Source organism: Hyperoodon ampullatus (assembly GCF_949752795.1).
Source record: "Hyperoodon ampullatus genome assembly, chromosome: X".
NCBI classification, from domain to species: domain Eukaryota; kingdom Metazoa; phylum Chordata; class Mammalia; order Artiodactyla; family Ziphiidae; genus Hyperoodon; species Hyperoodon ampullatus.
In genome coordinates, this window is record NC_136913.1 from 64,693,545 (window position 1) to 64,710,645 (window position 17,101).

A 17,101-nucleotide genomic window follows, 5' to 3' on the forward strand; every position below is an offset into this window, starting at 1 on the left:
CCTCTTATTCAAATCCAAAAACTGAAATTTTACCACTGAAAGTATTTAGAAGTGGGCTCATAAGTCCAGAAAGAAGAACCAGTATTTGTGCTTATCTCTGTATCCCACAAAAATTTGAGCTCCTTTCCACTGTTGAGGCTTGCATGACAAAGAATTTGCTAGAGTGCTTATATTTTGGTTTGTTCATTTATTTTCATTCTTCCTATATTTTATTTTCATAGTGGTTTTTCTTTTGGAAAACAAAACCATTTCACATATTAACTAATTACTGACTTGGGAATGTAAACACTTTACCTTTATTCTTTTTCTCTTTTTTTAAAAAAGGAACTATAGTTCATTTACAGTATTATATTAGTTTTAGGTGTACAACATAGGAATTCAATATTTTTGTAGATTATATATAATAGATATCAATATTTTATAGATTATACTACATTTGAAGTTATTACAAAATAATGGCTATACTCCCCTGTGCTGTACAATATATACTTGCTGCTTATTTATTTTATACATAGTAGTTTGTATCTCTTAATTTGCTACTGCTATCTTGCAGCTCCCTCCTTTCTTCTCCCCACTGATAACCACTAGTTTGTTCTCTATATCTGTTAGTCTGTTTCTGTTTTGTTATATATATTTGTTTCTTTTATTTTTAGATTCCACATATAAGTGATAACATACAGTATTTGTCTTTCTCTGTCTGGCATAATACCCTCTAGGTCCATCCATGTTGCAAAGAACAGAACTTCATTCTTATGATTGAGTAATATTCCATTGTGTGTATATGCGTGTGTGTGTGTGTGTGTGTGTGTGTGTGTGTGTGTGTGTGTGTGTGTATATATATATATGCCACATCTTCTTTATCCATTCATATGTTGATGGACACTTAGGTTACTTCTTCCATGTCTTGGCTATTGTAAATAATGCTGCTATGAACATTGGGGTGTATATATCTTTTTCAATTAGTATGTTTGTTTTCTTAAGATATATACACAGCAGTGGTAATGCTAGATCATATGAGAGTTCTATTTTTAGTTTTTTGAGGAACCCAATATTGTTTTCAAAAGGGGCTGCACAAATTTACATTCCCACCAACAATGTATGAGGGTTCCCTTTTCCCCATACCCTCTCCAACATTTGTTATTTGTCAACTTTTTGATGATAGCCATTCTGACAGGTATGAGGTGATACCTCATTATGGTTTTGATTTGTATTTCCCTGATGATTAGCAATGTTGAGCATCTTTTCATGTGCTTTTTGACAATCTATATGTCTTCCTTGGAAAAATGTCTATTCAGGTCATTTGCCCATTTTAAAATCAGGTTCTTTTGAAAATATTAAATTATATGAGCTGTTTATATATTTTGGATATCAGCTCCTAATCAGTCATATCATTTGCAAATATTTTTCCCATTCAGTAGGCTGACTTTTTGTTTTGTCAGTGGTTTCCTATGTTGTGCAAAAGCATTTAAGTTTAATTAGGTCTCATTTGTTTATTTTTGCCTTTGTTTCTTTTGCTTTAGGAGACCAATCCCAAAAATATTACCATGATTTGTGTCAGTGTTCTACCTATATTTTCTTCTAGGTGTTTTATGGTTTCTGGCCTTACATACAGATCTTTAATCCATTTTTATATTATTTTTGTATATGGTGTTAGAAAATGTTCTGATTTCATTCTTTTACATGAAGCTGTTCAGGTTTCCCAGCACCACTTGTGACGAGACTGTCTTTTCTCCATTATTTATTCTCATTTCCTTTGTCATAGATTAATTGACCATAGGTGCATGGGTTTATTTCTGAGCTCTCTATTCTGTTCCATTGATCTGTGTCTGTTTTGTGCCAGTACTATACTACTTCGATTACTGTAGCTCTGTAGTATGGTCTGAAATCAGGGAGCGTGATACCTCTAGCTCTGTTCTCTGTTCTTTCTCAAGATTGTTTTGGCTATTTGGGGTCATTTATGTTTCCACACAATTTTCTTCCCAGACTGGGGCGTGAACCCGTGTCCCCTGCATCGGCAGGCAGACTCTCAACGACTGCGCCACCAGGGGAGCCCTCCACACAATTTTTAAAATTAATTGTTCCAATTCTGTGAAACATGCCTTTGGTATTTTGATAGGAATTGCATTGAATCTGTAGAGTGCCTGGGTAGTATGATCATTTTAACAATATTAATTTTTCCAATCCATTAATGCTGTATTTCTTTCCATCAGTTTGTGACATCTTCAATTTCTTACATCTTTGTCATATAGTTTTCCGATTACAGATCTTTAACCTCCTTAGGTCAGTTTATTCATATGCATTTTATTCTTTTTTGATGTTATGTTAAATAGGATTGTTTCCTTAATTTCTCTTTCTGATAGTTCACTGTTAGTGTATAGAAATGTAACAGATTTCTGTATATTAATTTTGTATCCTGCAACTTTATTGAATTCATTGGTGAGCTCTAGTGGTTTTTTTTCGTGGCTTCTTTAGGGTTTTCTATGTATTGTATCATGTCATCTGTGAACAGTGACAGTTTTACTTCTTCCTTTACAGTTTGGATTCCTTTTATTTCTTTTACTTGTCTGATTGCCGTGACTAGGACTTCCACTGCCATGTTGAATAAAAGTGGCAAGTGTGGGCATCCTTATCTTGTTCTTGATCTTAGAGGAATTGCTTTCAGCTTTTCAACATTGAGTATGATGTTAGCTGTGGGCTTATCATATATGGCCTTTATTATATTGGGCTATGTTCCCTCTATACTCATTTTCTGGAGAGTTTTTGTCATAAACGGATGTTGAATTTTCTCAAAAGTTTTTCTATATGTATTGAGATGAAAATAGTGTGTTTACTCTTCAATTCATTCATGTGGTGTATGCATCACATTGATTGAATTTCTGACACTGAACCATCCTTGCATTCCTGGGATAAGTCTCACTTGATCACAATGTATGATCCTTTTAATGTATTGGTGGATTCAGCTTGTTGAGGATTTTCGCTTCTATGTTCATCAGTGATATTGGTTTGTAATTTCCTTTTTTTGGTTATATTTTTGTCTGGTTTTGGTATCAGGGTTATTCTGGCTTCATAAAATGAGTTTGGAAATATTCCTTCCTCTACAATTTATTGGAATAGTTTTAGAAGGATAGCTTCCTTGCTCTGGTGGGACAGCAGGACATACCCCAGGGCTTGTATAGCATGTTGTTTGGGGAACCAGATCAAGTAAGAGTGTGCACTGGATTCCCTTGTCAAGTGAGGCCACTGATTTTATTCTTCAGATTGTGAAAGCCATGAGCTGTGATTTCTGTTCATGTGCCACTGTAAGCAGATCTGTTGGATGGATTACACAGTTTCCTGTGTGTTCTTGTTATGTTCACTGTTTGAGTGGGCTGAAGGCTGTATTAAATAGTGAACAGGGCTATAAATTATTTTCCCTGCCTGGGTGCAGTGAGGGATGCAGCTGTAAGGCTAGCAATGCTTTTTTTGTGGTCTTGACTCAAGCCTGTCTGCATTCCATGCTTCATGGTCAAATAAGGCCATTGGCTTTGCTCTGCAGACTATTGTGTTTACTCACCCACCTCTTGGCTTGAGCATTGGTGGGTTATGCATCTTCCAAGAATTCTCACCACCCCTTCTGGTTAGATGGGTCCATGAACCATGTTCTACTGAAGGGAAGGTTATGACTCAGCTCTCCAGCTTGGGCGGGACAAGGAGGGCCCACTTCAGACAACTCCCTCAAATTTTCTTGAACAGGCTTTCTGGTTAGGTGAGGCCGGGAGCTACACTTGGCAACAGGTGTGGCTATGAATTAATTCCCTTGCCTGGGGTTAGCAGGAGAACTTTCCATGCTCAGTACTGGTTTTGGTCTGAGGGCTATCAGTTCTGCCTACCTGATTCTGAGCTCCACTTTGCTGAGTTACACAGCAAAGTGTATTGCAGATGTTCTTGCCAGCCCTTCTGTTCAGATAGGGCTCGTAGATATACTTTGCATTGTGTGGGGCTATGACTCAGCTCCTTTGCCTGATTGTGGACAAAGCAGAATCCAGGACTGGCAAAATTTTCATTTGAGGATCCTAATCAGGCAGACCTATACCCCACCAAGTTCTCTGGTCAGAGCAGACTTGGTTCTGTGGATGAACAAAAGTGCTGGTTGGGACTGCTACTTGGCCTCTGTGGGTAGGAGCTCAGTTTGCCAAGATCCAAATGCTGGTTGTTGCAAGCCCCTTCCTCCTTCTCTGTCACAGGCTACCAGTGGTTGAACCCCACAGATTCTCCTGAAATCCCTAGGAGGAAAGACTTGTGAAGGGGCTCCCACAAAGTGACTCACAATGCTTGGGGCCATTGTATGTTCCCCCAGGCTCTCTTTTCCCACTGAAGGAAGCATAGGCTCAGGGGAGACCTCTCTACTTGGTGCTGTGCTTGGAAGGGGCAAAGCAGTTAGCATGTAGCCATTTCTCTTACCCTTCTAATGCAGTCTGTCTTTGTCTCTGTGGTGTAAGGTTGTGCTTCAGCTTCACCTCAGTGTTCTGGGATTCTCTCAGTGGTGTCTTGTCCTTGAGTAGTTGTTAATTTTTTCCTTTTGTGAGGGGGAGTTAAGTCAGAATCTATCTATATCACCATCTTGGTGATATCACTCTAGATTTTTTGTTGGTGTTCACTAAACACATTTTATTGTTAGTTAATATGAGCTTATGCTATTTTTCCAGTTTTATTGAGATATAATTGACATACTTCACTGTGTGAGTTTCAGGTATACAGCATAGAAGTTTGACTTATATATATTGCAAATGATTACCACGTAAGTTTAGTTAACGTTCATCATCTCATATGGATACAAAAAAGAAATGGAAAAAATATCTTTGTAATGAGAAATCTTAGTATTTACTCTCTAACAACTTTCATAAATATCATACAAGTGGTAATTATAGTCATCATGTTGTACATTACAACCCTTGTACTTATTCATCTTATAGCGGATAGTGTGTACCTTTTAATCATATTCCTCTAATTTCCCCTCCTCCACTCTCTGCCTCCAGTAACCACAAATCTTGTCTCTTTTTCTATGTTTTTTTATATTTCACATATTAATGAAATCATCTCTTTGTCTGACATTTCACTTAGCATAGTGCCCTCAAGGTCTATCCATGTTGTCACAAATGCAGGATTTCCTCATTTTTTATGGCTGAATAATGTTCCTTTGTTATTTATACCACAACTTCTTTATCCATTCAGCCATCAATGTACACTTAGGTTGTTTCCATGTCTTGGCTATTGTAAATAATGCTGCTATTAACATGGGGGTGCATGTATCTTTTTGAGTTAGTGCTTACATTTCCTTTGGATATATTAGCAGAAGTGGAACTGCTAAATCATATGGTAGTTCTTTTTAATTTTGAGGATCCTCCATACTGTTTTCCTTACTGGTTTCATCAACTTATAATCTCACAAATAGTGCAAAAGTGTGCTCTTTTCTCCACATACACAACACCAGTTATTTTTTGTCTTTTTGAGAAGAAACACTCTAACCAGGTGTGAGGTGATATCTCATGCTTTTGATTTGCATTTCTTTGAAGATTAGTGATGTTGAGCATCTTTTCATGTATATTTTGGCCATATGCATGTCTTCTTTAGAAAATTGTTTATTCAGATCCTCTGCCTATATTTTTTAATTCAAGATAAATTTATTGAGAAATATCTTCATTGTGAAGACAACAAAAGATTATATGAAATTTGAACAGAATATGGTGAAGTAACTGATCTCTTATTTGGTCCAATTTGAGAGAGGTCATGATATGCCCTCCTACCAAGGGAACTGCTGAGGGGCATGAATTCTGACATTAACACTCCTTTGAGAGCATGCAGTTGTTACAATAAGAGTATTGCCTGTTATATCATTAACCCAGTAGTTCAAATTTCTTGAAAACTTTAATTATGCAGTCACCCAGAAGTATGCTGAGGTAAAGCAACTCAAGATGGCTTGATTTTACATGATTAGGGGACTGGAAAGACTGTGAAGGAACATGTATTGACCTGAAGGATTAGGCACGTGAGAGGCAATGTGGCCATTTGCCTGAGGTGAAAAGGTAGTGATTTCCAGTGACCTGGAGACTATACCAGGGTGGAGTTGCTTGAAACTCTCCTCTTTGGGTTTCCTGGGCTTTTCAGTTTCTTACACCTCTCCTCATAAACACAGTCATTCAATGACATTGCTCTTTAGGATTCCACCCACAACCTTCTCCTATTCTCCCTCTTAAGTAATCTCTTTGAGTAATGTCTATAGTGGTTTTTTTTTTCTCTCTGCCTATTTTTTAATCATATTGGTTTTGGGTTTTTTTTGTTGTTGTTGTTTTTGTTTTCCTGTGGGATTTTTTTTTGTTATTGAGTTGTATGAGTTCTTTATATATTTTGGTTATTAGCTCTTTATCAGATATATAGTTTTCAAATATTTTTTCTATTTCATAAGTTGTCTCTTCACTTTGTTGATTGTTTCTTTTGCTGTGCAGAAGCTTTTTAGTGTTATATAGTCTTACTTGTTTATTTTTTATTTTGTTGCTTGTGCTTTAGGTGTCAGATCCAAAAAATCATTGTCAAGACCCTTGTCAAGTTGCTTTATCCCTATATTTTCTTCTAGAAGTTTTATGGTTTCAGGTCTTATAAGTCTTTAATACATTTTGATTTAGTTTTTGTGAATGGTGTAATATAGGGCCTAGTTTCATTCTTTTCCATGTGAATATCAAATTTCCCAGCACCATTTATTGAAGATATTATCTATTTTCCATTGAGCTGTCTTGGCTCCATTGTCAAATATTAGTTGAATGTATGTACTTGGGTTTACTTCTGGGCTCTCAATTCTGTTCCATTGGTCTATTTGCCTGTTTTTATGTCAGTACTATACTGCTTTGATTACTATAGCTTTGTAGTATAGCTTGAAATCAGGAAGTTTTATGCCTCCTTCTTTGTTCTTCTTTCTCAGAGTTGCTTTGGTTATTTGAGGTCTTTTGCAGTTTCCTATAAATTTTAGGTCTAGAATTTTTAATTTCATCTATGATTCATTGACTGTTCAGGAGAGTGTTTTTTTATTTCCACATATATGTGAATTTTCTAGCTTTTCTCCTGTTGTTGATTTTTACTTTCATACCATTCTGGTCAGAAAAGATATTTGACATAATTTCAATGTTTTATATATGCTGAGACCATGATACCACAGTACATGAGTATTCTGAATCTGACCATATACTTGCCTTTACCAGTGTGTTGTTTATTTTCATATGTTTTCATGTACTATTTAGCATCCTTGTATTTCAGCTTGAATAAATTCCTTCAGCATTTCTTGTGTGGTAGGTCTAGTGGTGATGAACTCCCTCAGCTTTTTATTTGTTTGGGAAAGTCTTCACATTGCTTTCATTTCTGATGGACAACTTTACTGAGTGAAGTATTCTTGGTTTTCAGTTTCCTTCTTTCAGCACTTTACATATATCATTCCATTCTCCCTTGGCCTATAAGGTCTCTGCTGATAAATCCACTGATAACCCTATGGGTGTTACTTTGTATGAGAAAAACATTTTTTTAAAAAAAAATCTTGTTCCTTTACAATTCTTTCTTTGTCTTTGATTTTAGACAATCATATAATAATTTGTCTTGAAGAAGATGATTTTGGATTAAATTTTGGGGGTGACCTATTAGTTTTATGAACTTTGATGTCCTAATCTCTGCAAAGGTTTGGGAAGTTCTTAGCCACTATTTCTTTAAATAAGCTTTCTACTTGTTACTCCCTCTTTTCTCCTTCTGGTACTCCAATGATGTGTACATTGTTTCTCATATGGTGTCCCATAAAACCTGCAGCCTTTATATCTATCTATCTATCTATCTATATGTATATGTTAATACATTCATTTATTTTATTTTTATTTATTTTTGGCTGCATTGGGCCTTCACTGCTGCATGTGGGCTTTCTCTAGTTGCGGCGAGTGGGAGCTACTCTTCGTTGCAGTGAGTGGACTTCTCATTGCGGTGTCTTCTCCTGTTGTGGAGCACAGGCTCTAGGTGCATGGGCTTCAGTAGTTGTGGCACGCAGGGTCAGTAGTTGCGGCTCGTGGGCTCTAGAGTGCAGGCTCAGTAGTTGTGGCACACGGGCTTAGTTGCTTCATGGCATATGGTGTCTTCCTGGACCAGGGCTCAAACCCACGTCCCCTGCACTGGCAGGTAGATTCTTAACCACTGTGCCCCCAGGGAAGCCCAAACCTGTAGGCTTTTTCATACCGTTTCATTTTTTTTCTTTTTATTCCTCTGACTGGATAATTTCAAATGATCTGTATTCAAGGTCAACAATTTTTTTTTCTGATTGGTCTAGTCTGTGTTTAAACTCTCTATTGAATTCTTCACTTTGGTCATTGTATTCTTCAGCTCTAAAATTTCTGTTTTATTTTTTTTACTTTTTTCTATTTCTTTATTGAACTTATTTTTTCTTGTATTGTTTTGCTGATATGTTTAAATTGTTAACTTGTGTTCTCTGAGCATCTTTAAAACAGTTATTTTGAATTCTCTGTCAGGCAGTTTCTGTATCTCCATTTTTTGGGTCGTTACTGGAGATTTACTATATTCCTTTGGTGGAATCATGTTTCCTCGATTCTTCATAGTATCTATAGTTTTGTGTATGTCTGCTTGTTTGAAGAAGCAGTCACTTTTTCTAAACTCTATGGACTGACCTTGGTAACAGAAGACATCTATGGGTGGGGGCGTGATGATGTGTACTATGACCTGGGGTCTAGTGGTGCAGGGCATCAAATGTAGGGGTGTCTGGTGGCACCAAGAAGGTGAGGTGGTTCATTGAGTGAAACCATTGGGGTCCACACCTTTGACAACTGCATGGTACTTGGCAAGCATTATGGGGGGTCCACTGAAGCTGCAAGGGCTGTTGGGGTATCAGAAACATCTCCATGTCCAGCAGGTAGGGATCAGAGCAAGCAGTGGTAGTGGTCAGAGTCAGTGATGTACACACACTCAGCTTCAGAGGCTAGCTACAAGTGATAATGTAGTGGTAGGTGCTGGTTGCAAACATATAGTGGTGGCAGCCAACACAGGCAGCAAGAGCCAGGGCCAACTGCAGTTACAATGACAGTTGTGGGGACCCTGCCTGTCATCATGCACTACTATGGGTGCTGGGTCTCACATTAGAGCATGGCAGTGGAGGCCAGTGACAGGGGTTTAGCTGGGCAGGTGCACAATTGGAGGGGCTAGCTGCAGGTGAGTGCAGGCTTCATGCCAGGGACAGAAAACAAGGCCTGATCTGAGCCCACAAGCAACTGCAGGAGCCCTGTGTCAGTATGCTCTCCTGTGGCTGCACTGTCTCCCCTGGTCAGGTACATGGCAGTGGAGGCCAGTGATGGTATCTGGTGGATGGTGTACAATCACACTGCTGGAAGGACTAGCCCCAAGCAAAAGCATGGTGGTGGGAGTCAGCTGCATAAGTGTAGACTGGCATTTGCACTCTTGTAGCCACAGAGGCCTGGGTTGGCTGTTAATGTGGTTTCTGGGCTCTAGTAGGGATGGGAGGGCAGAGAGAGTGAGCAGGGACTCAAATGGCTAGTGACAGTGAATGCAGATAGATGTGGGGTGAAAACTAGTAAATTCTGCAGGCGGTCCACAGTCCCTGTACTGGCCATTTGTTTTTTCAGTGGCAAAAGCTGCTGTGTTTGTCTACGTAGCATATCACTGGGAATGGCAAGCACTTCTGCTGCATTGCTGCTACTGGTAGCCCCTGGTTTTCTTCCTTGTTCCTAGTTGTCTCTATACATCTCACCTTTGTTGGTCTCTGGGTGGGGTGAAACCAAAGTGGGACATTCATGCAGTGTCCCAAAAAGCTGGAGAAACTGATTGCTCATCCCACTCTTCTGTTTCCTGCTAGGGAAACTATTTTTTAACTGGGGAATTCCCTTTTGGTGCTGAGCAATGCTGGCTTGGAGGATTGGATGATGAGTCAAAACGAAATTGTTTTTCTTTTTTGTGTGGTTTTTCTCAAACTGTTCTACTGTGTTAGTGAAATTTCTTAAGTGAACTCCAGAGCTCTCAGAAGGCAGTACTTTTTTAATGGACAGCTGCCTAATTGTTGATCTCTGTTGGGGGATGGAGGCTGGGATCTCCTACTATGCCATCTTGGTGACATCATTTCTTTTTTTCTTTTTTTTTTTTTTTGGTGACATCATTTCTGTCTTTGACTTTTGACAACTTAATTATATAAAGTGTCTCTGTATAGCCCTCTGTGAGTTCAATCTTTTTGGGATCTTTTGGGCCTCATAAATCTGGATGTCCATTTCCCCACTTTTGGAAAGTCTTCAGCCATCTTTCCTTTAAATAGATTTTTTATCCCCTTCTTTTTCTGGGATTCCCATAATGCATATATTGTTATCTTGATATTCCATAAATCCTGTAGGCTTCCTTCTCTATTTTTTTTTTTCTTTTTCTTTCTCTGGATAATTTCAAATGACCTATTTTCATGTTCATGGATTCTTTCTTCTGCTTGATCAAGTCTGCTGTTGAAGCTCTCTACTAAATTTTTCATTTTGTCATTGTACTTTTCAGCTCTAGGATTTCTGGGTTTTTTTTAATAGTTTCTGTCTCTTTGATGAACTTATTGTGTTCATGCATTGTTTTCCTAATTTCATTTAGCTGTCTGTCTGTTTTTGTAGTTCACTGAACTGTTTTAAGAGGATTATTCTTAATTCTTTGTCAGACAGTTAATAGTTTTCCATTTCTTTAGGGTCAGTTATTGCAGCTTTAATTAGTTTCCTTTAGTGGTGTCATGTTTGCCTGGTTCTTCATGATCTTTGATTCCTTGCATTGGTATCTGCACATTTAATGAAGCATTCTCCTTTTCCAGATTTTATGGGTTTTCTTCAAAAGGAAAATATCTTCACCAGCTAGTTCAGGTTGGGGTACTGGACAGGATAGCTGGTTGTATCCACAGGCAGGCAGTGTTTTCTATCAGGTCCTCTAGTTGGGCGAAACCACTGCTCATGCTCTGAGGTTATGGGGGTGGGAGTGTCACCTGTTAGGCCCCATGGCTGGGTGGACCTGCTTGCTGGGCTTCATATTCAAGTGGGACTACTGTGTAGAAGCCCTGGTTGGGTGGGGCAGTGGGCTGTGCTACACAGTCAGGTAGGGCCACTAGCTGGGCTCTGCAATCACCTCTGGGTAGCTAAGGTTTCACACTGTGTTTCTGAAACTGTCAGGGCAGTGCCACTGGTTGGACTTTGCAATTGGGCAGAGCTGCAAGCTGGGCTCAGAAATTGCTCTCAGACTGTGTTCCCCAGTTGGATGTGCCACTGGTTAGACTTTGAGTTTAGGCAAAGCAGCAGGCAGTGCTTGGCAGTAAGATGAGGACTTAGGCTGTTGGTCTTCTAATGAGGGGGACTGAAGTCAGAAACAACCTAAGTCACCATCTTGATATTGTCATCACATGCAAGTGTGTGTTGAAAACAATGATAAAGTTCTGATTTGAAGAACTTGCCATCACAGTTAGGTAGTCAGTCTGGACTCCAAAAGAGAGGACATCATTCAGAAAGAAGTAGAAAAATCCAGATTTAGATTTGAGGTAGCTTCCTGAAACTGAGCTAGACAGTTCCTGCGCATCACAACTTGTATTGCTTTGCTATGTACACTAAGATGAGCTTCTTCAATCACTACTTTCCTCACCCACTCCAAACAATTAGATATTGGCAACCTCCAATTCTTGACAATTATGAGGATGTGACCTGGGAAATTAGGGATGGTGATAGCAAACTTTTTGATCAAATTTCATTGGTGTTGCTATGATCAGTGTTACCCTCAAATTTATTCTTCTTCTTAGTCCATATTACTTTCCATCAGGAACTAGAAGTATTTGTCTGACCCACATGTAACCCTTTGTGTTTCACCATTCTTAATTCACTCTTAATTCCACATACAATTCTCAGAATCAAAGTAGAAAAGAGGAGCAATGGGCATGCTATATAAGCTCTTACCCACCCTTCTTCCCACTCCTACCTCAGTTACAAATACTACAGCAAGATACTTCTGTGGTTGGGGGCAGGAGTTAGCATGTGAAGCTACCTGAAGCAGAAATCTGGACTTGCACATTGTTTGTAAGACTTCAGCAGATGTTTTGTTTCCTTTAAGACCAAGAGGGGCTTTGTTTTGTTTTGTTTTCTTGAAAGCAGGCAAATTATAGTTTATGTTTCCCTTATCTCTAGTTATCTTGATAAGAATGTACAATTTTATATTATATGTAAAGTTCTATATATTTTACTTATTTGATCATGTTTGCTGTTATTCAAATATTCTATAGTCTTATTTTTGTATGTTCTTGATGTGTCCATTTCTAAAACTGATGCATCAAAGACTCCATTACAATGGCGAATTTTCTAGTTTTACCCAATATTTCTAGCAGTTTTGTTTCATATATTTTAAAATCATGTTGTTAGGTACGTAAAGTTTGGTGATTAGCCTATCTTCTTGCTAAACAGTTTTATCATTATAAAACATACCTATTTGTACCATTTAATGCTCTTTTACCATGAATTGCATTTTGCCTAATATTAATATTACTACCCCTACCTGGTATATATTTTTACATCCTAATTTTTCCTAATCTATGTCATTTTGTTTTAGATCTATTTCTCATAGACAGCAAAGTGCTGGGTTTTATATTCTGTTTTCTTGCTTTACCTAATCTGACAGCTTCTGGTTTCCAGTAGAGGAATTTGTTTTATTTTATTTTATTCTATTTTATTTTATTTTTATTAAAGCAATATATATATACAATAAAGATTAAATTGAACTGTTGACAAGCACGCATAATAAACTATGCTGAGTTCCTGTTGCTTCCTCCATTTCTTCACTTTAAACGGTTTCTGTTTTTATTTTCAGTGTGATAACATCCTTAACTCTATGTAATATATTGCAATTTCTTTATTTATAGGCTTTAGATATCCCTTCTTTTATGCTAACAATGAAAATTTAGGTCACACTTCTACTTTAAAGTTTAAATTATTATAGTATGATTTATTTTAGTTCTTATATCTTGTTCCATCTATATTTAATAGCATATCTCTCATATATCCATTAGTATTATGTTGAATGATAAGAAATATCCATTTTTATAGTTAAAAGATGGTTAAATATCAGTAAATTCATGTAGTTCAGCTTCATAAAAAGAAGTTAGCAGTGTTCTGATCTTTTCTTTCACTGTTTTTCCCCACGTCCTACCTATCACCTTCTGTTAGCTGCACTTTTATCTTGACATCGTGAAAGTTACTAATCTCTTTAATGTTACAAAATCATAATTAAATATTCATTGCTATGTGTATAGATTGAAAAACTAACAAACAGCATCATTTACATTATTATTAAAGAAAAATTAGAAGATAAATCTGAGAAAATATCTTAGAAAAAAGAAAGAGAGAGAATAAGAAAGATGGTTATCATGACAAATATGAGATATTGAGGAACAATTCAAGATGGGCAGCATCCATCTTACAGGAGTTCCAAAAAGAAGAAAAAGCAAAACAAAGGCAATTATCAAAGAAGTTATAGAAAGTTTCCAATTGACAAAATGGCCAAAATTGAAATGGCTTTTTGCATGGTGACTGGGAAGAATGGGAAAACACCCTGCAACGTGATGCATCACAGTGAAATTTGGAACAAGAATAAACAGAAACTCCAAAAAAATTCCAAAGTTGGGGGAAGGGACAGATGACTTGAAATAAATGAAAACTGGACTGGCATCATATCTATAATCAGTAACACTAGATGCTAGAAGACAGATATATAGGAGAAATCCTGAGAAATGGAATGGCTGGCAAAAAGTACATGAACCTTAAAAAATTTTATTGATATTGTCAAAGTATTCTCCCAAAATGCTCCTCTAATTTATAGTCCCAAAACCAATGTGTAAAAATACACATTTCCCTGCATTCTCACCTATGCTGGACAACTATTGTCTTTTTTATTTTTCCTTTGATTTAACTTCAATCTGACAGATGATAATGATTATTTTAATTCATATTTAGATGATTACTAGTGAGATTGAGCATTAAAAAATATTTGAGTGCTGTCTTCTTTGTCTATTTTTTCTGTAGAATTTGGATAAATTATATTGTTGCTCAAAATACTTACTGTTCTTCCCTATGGGGCCTCTCCCTAGAATAAGCTTTGCTCCTGCCCCACGGATGCTGAGCTTGGTTGTGCGACTAGCCTCAGCCAATAGACGGCAAGTGGAAATGACATATGCCACTTGGGAGAAAGATTTAAGAGACTTTTTATAGTCTACTAATTTTCCTCTGACACAAGATCAGCAGTGTCTTAGATGGGGCTGCTTCTCTTTCAGTCTGGATTTTGGAGTGAAGATGAGGAGAGAAGAGCCACAGCTAACCTGAGCGGGACAGGAAGCCTGAGCAAGAAGTAAATCTTTGTTGTTGTAAACTACTGAAATTTTGAGGTTACTTTTTATCCTAGTATAACAGTGTAAACTAACTATTCACCAATTCTTTAATTGACAAAACTCTTCTGACACTAGATATATTCCTCTTTGCCTATTGTGTATATTACAAATTATTTCCAGTATTGTACATGTATTTTAATCTTATTTATTCCATTTTATTATCATCGTCTTTTACTATTAAGAAGATTTTTACAGTCTTATAGACTCAAATAGGTCAATCATTTCCATTATAGCTTATGACTTTTAGGTAACATTTAGGAAAAAAATCTTTCTCTAAACCATAATTATAAAATTATTTACCCATATTTACTTTTATAGCTCTGTAGTTTCATTTTATACATTTAAATATTTAACTATATGGATTTATTTCAGTGTAATAAATGAAGTTAAAGCCAAATTAACTTATTTCAAATGGCTAGCTCATTGTTCCATATCAAAAAGTTGTTAGCTTATATTTTACCCAATAATTTTAAATATTGCCTGTATTATACACATATACTAAATTATATAAACAAATCTATTTTAGACCTCTGTCTATTCCAGTGTTTTGTCAGACTATTTCTGTACTTATATCACTTTTTTCTTCCAGTTTTATTGAGATATAATTGACATATAGCACTGTATAAGTTTAAGGTGTACAGCATAATGATTTGACTTACATCATGAAATAATTATCACAGTCAGTTTAGTGAACATCCATTATCTCATATAGATACAAAATTAAAGAAATATAAAAAAAATTTTCCTTGTGATGAGAATGCTTAGGATTTGCTCTCTTAACAACTTTCATATATAACATACAACTGTGTTAATTATATTTATCACAATGTTTTAATTACTGTGGATTTACTTATGTTTTCATATTTGGGCTGTCCCTCATCATTTCTTTTTTTCAGAATCGAATTATTTTTAAATGTTTCTTTTTTGTAGATGAGTATTAGAAAGCTTTAATAAAAATAGAATATTTTCTATATTATCCCTCTGCTTAAAACACTCAGGACTTTCATCTCCCTGATGCCTCCTGTGCCTTGTCACAGCAACCCCATATGATAAATTGGATTACAATGGGAAGTGAGTTTTGAATTCCCAATAGTAAGTACCATGTTTTGCTCTATTGCCATCATGGGAACCCACCTCTCATTTCCAGAACACCCCAAAATGTATATTGTTTTCCCAAAGATGAATGAACCTAAGGATACCTTGATTTTATCTAATTGTGGGGAAAGGACCAAGTGAGGGAGATAAGTGCTCCAGGCTTATTCTCACAAACCCAATTGAACCTCCCATACATCATGACCCTATAAGTATATAAAAGCCAATGTCAGAAACTGATGATGTGCTAGGCCAGTGGGTTAGATATTTTTAATATTCTTGAAATAAAATTACATGTGGAAATTTAATACATCAAAATTATAAACTGGAGCCTTCTGGTTAAAATGAGGACCTTCCTGAGCCACTTCCACTGGACCCCTAACACTCTCTGAAGCACAATTTAACAACTACTGTTCAGCAATTCCCCCAGAGATCTAGATTCTGACATGGTTGTTTACTACATTCCATCATTCCATTCCCTTGCTATAGGTTCTCTTATTTTCTCTGGTGAAAACTCTTTGCAACTTAGATATCAACCCTTCACTCCAGACACTTAAATGGCTCAAGGATAGGCCAGCCATAACCAGTTTATTATTGACTACTGGGAGGGATAAGACCGGTTCTCTTATGATCTCTGGTGAGTAAATTTGGTAAAGTCAGGAAATCAGTTTAGTCTACATATAAAATCTCTGTCTCCTTTCTTCTCCTCTCCTCTCTTTTTCTCCCTCTTGTCATGGGGGTTTCTTTAATATTTTTCTTTTGGTGGCACTATTGCTCCACTGAAATAAAACCATTCCTTCCTCCCACCCTTTGCTTTTGAAAAATACCTACAATTGAAACAAACATATTTTACTTGCAAAAGTGACTTGCATCTGGGTCTAGGATTTGCATCTAAGGAGATTTCCTAGAACCCATCACTAATAATTCTCTGCCCAGTCTTTCTTGATTATATAGGAAAGGAAGGCCAAGCAGATCCCATGATCTCCTCTCTGTTTCTTTTCTTCATGTTCCTTTTTCTTTTCAATAACTTTTCCATGGCTATAAAACATACACCTGCTTATTGTAGAAAATTTGGAAAATACAGAAAAGATTAAAGAAGAAAATAAATATCCATAATCCCATAAACAAGAGAGAGAACTACTGCTAACAGTTTGAAGCAAGTCACTCCAGTGTGTTTTCTTTGTACACATTTTAACATAATTATGATCATATGGTACATATAACCTAGTATTCTAGTTTTTATCACATATATAATAAGCATGTTTCCATGCTCTTTAATTTAAAATATTTTTTTATTTGCCATTCTTAATGACTGGAATAATCTATTATATGAATATATCATAAATAACTATTGTTTCCTCTAAGATGAAACATTTAAGTTACTTCTAAAATACCACTATTTGGGCTTCCCTGGTGGCGCAGTGGTTGAGAGTCCGTCTGCCGTTGCAGAGGACACGGGTTCGTGCCCCGGTCCGGGAGGATCCCACATGCCGCGGAGCGGCTGGGCCTGTGGGCCATGGCCGCTGGGCCTGTGCGTCCGGAGCCTGTGCTCCG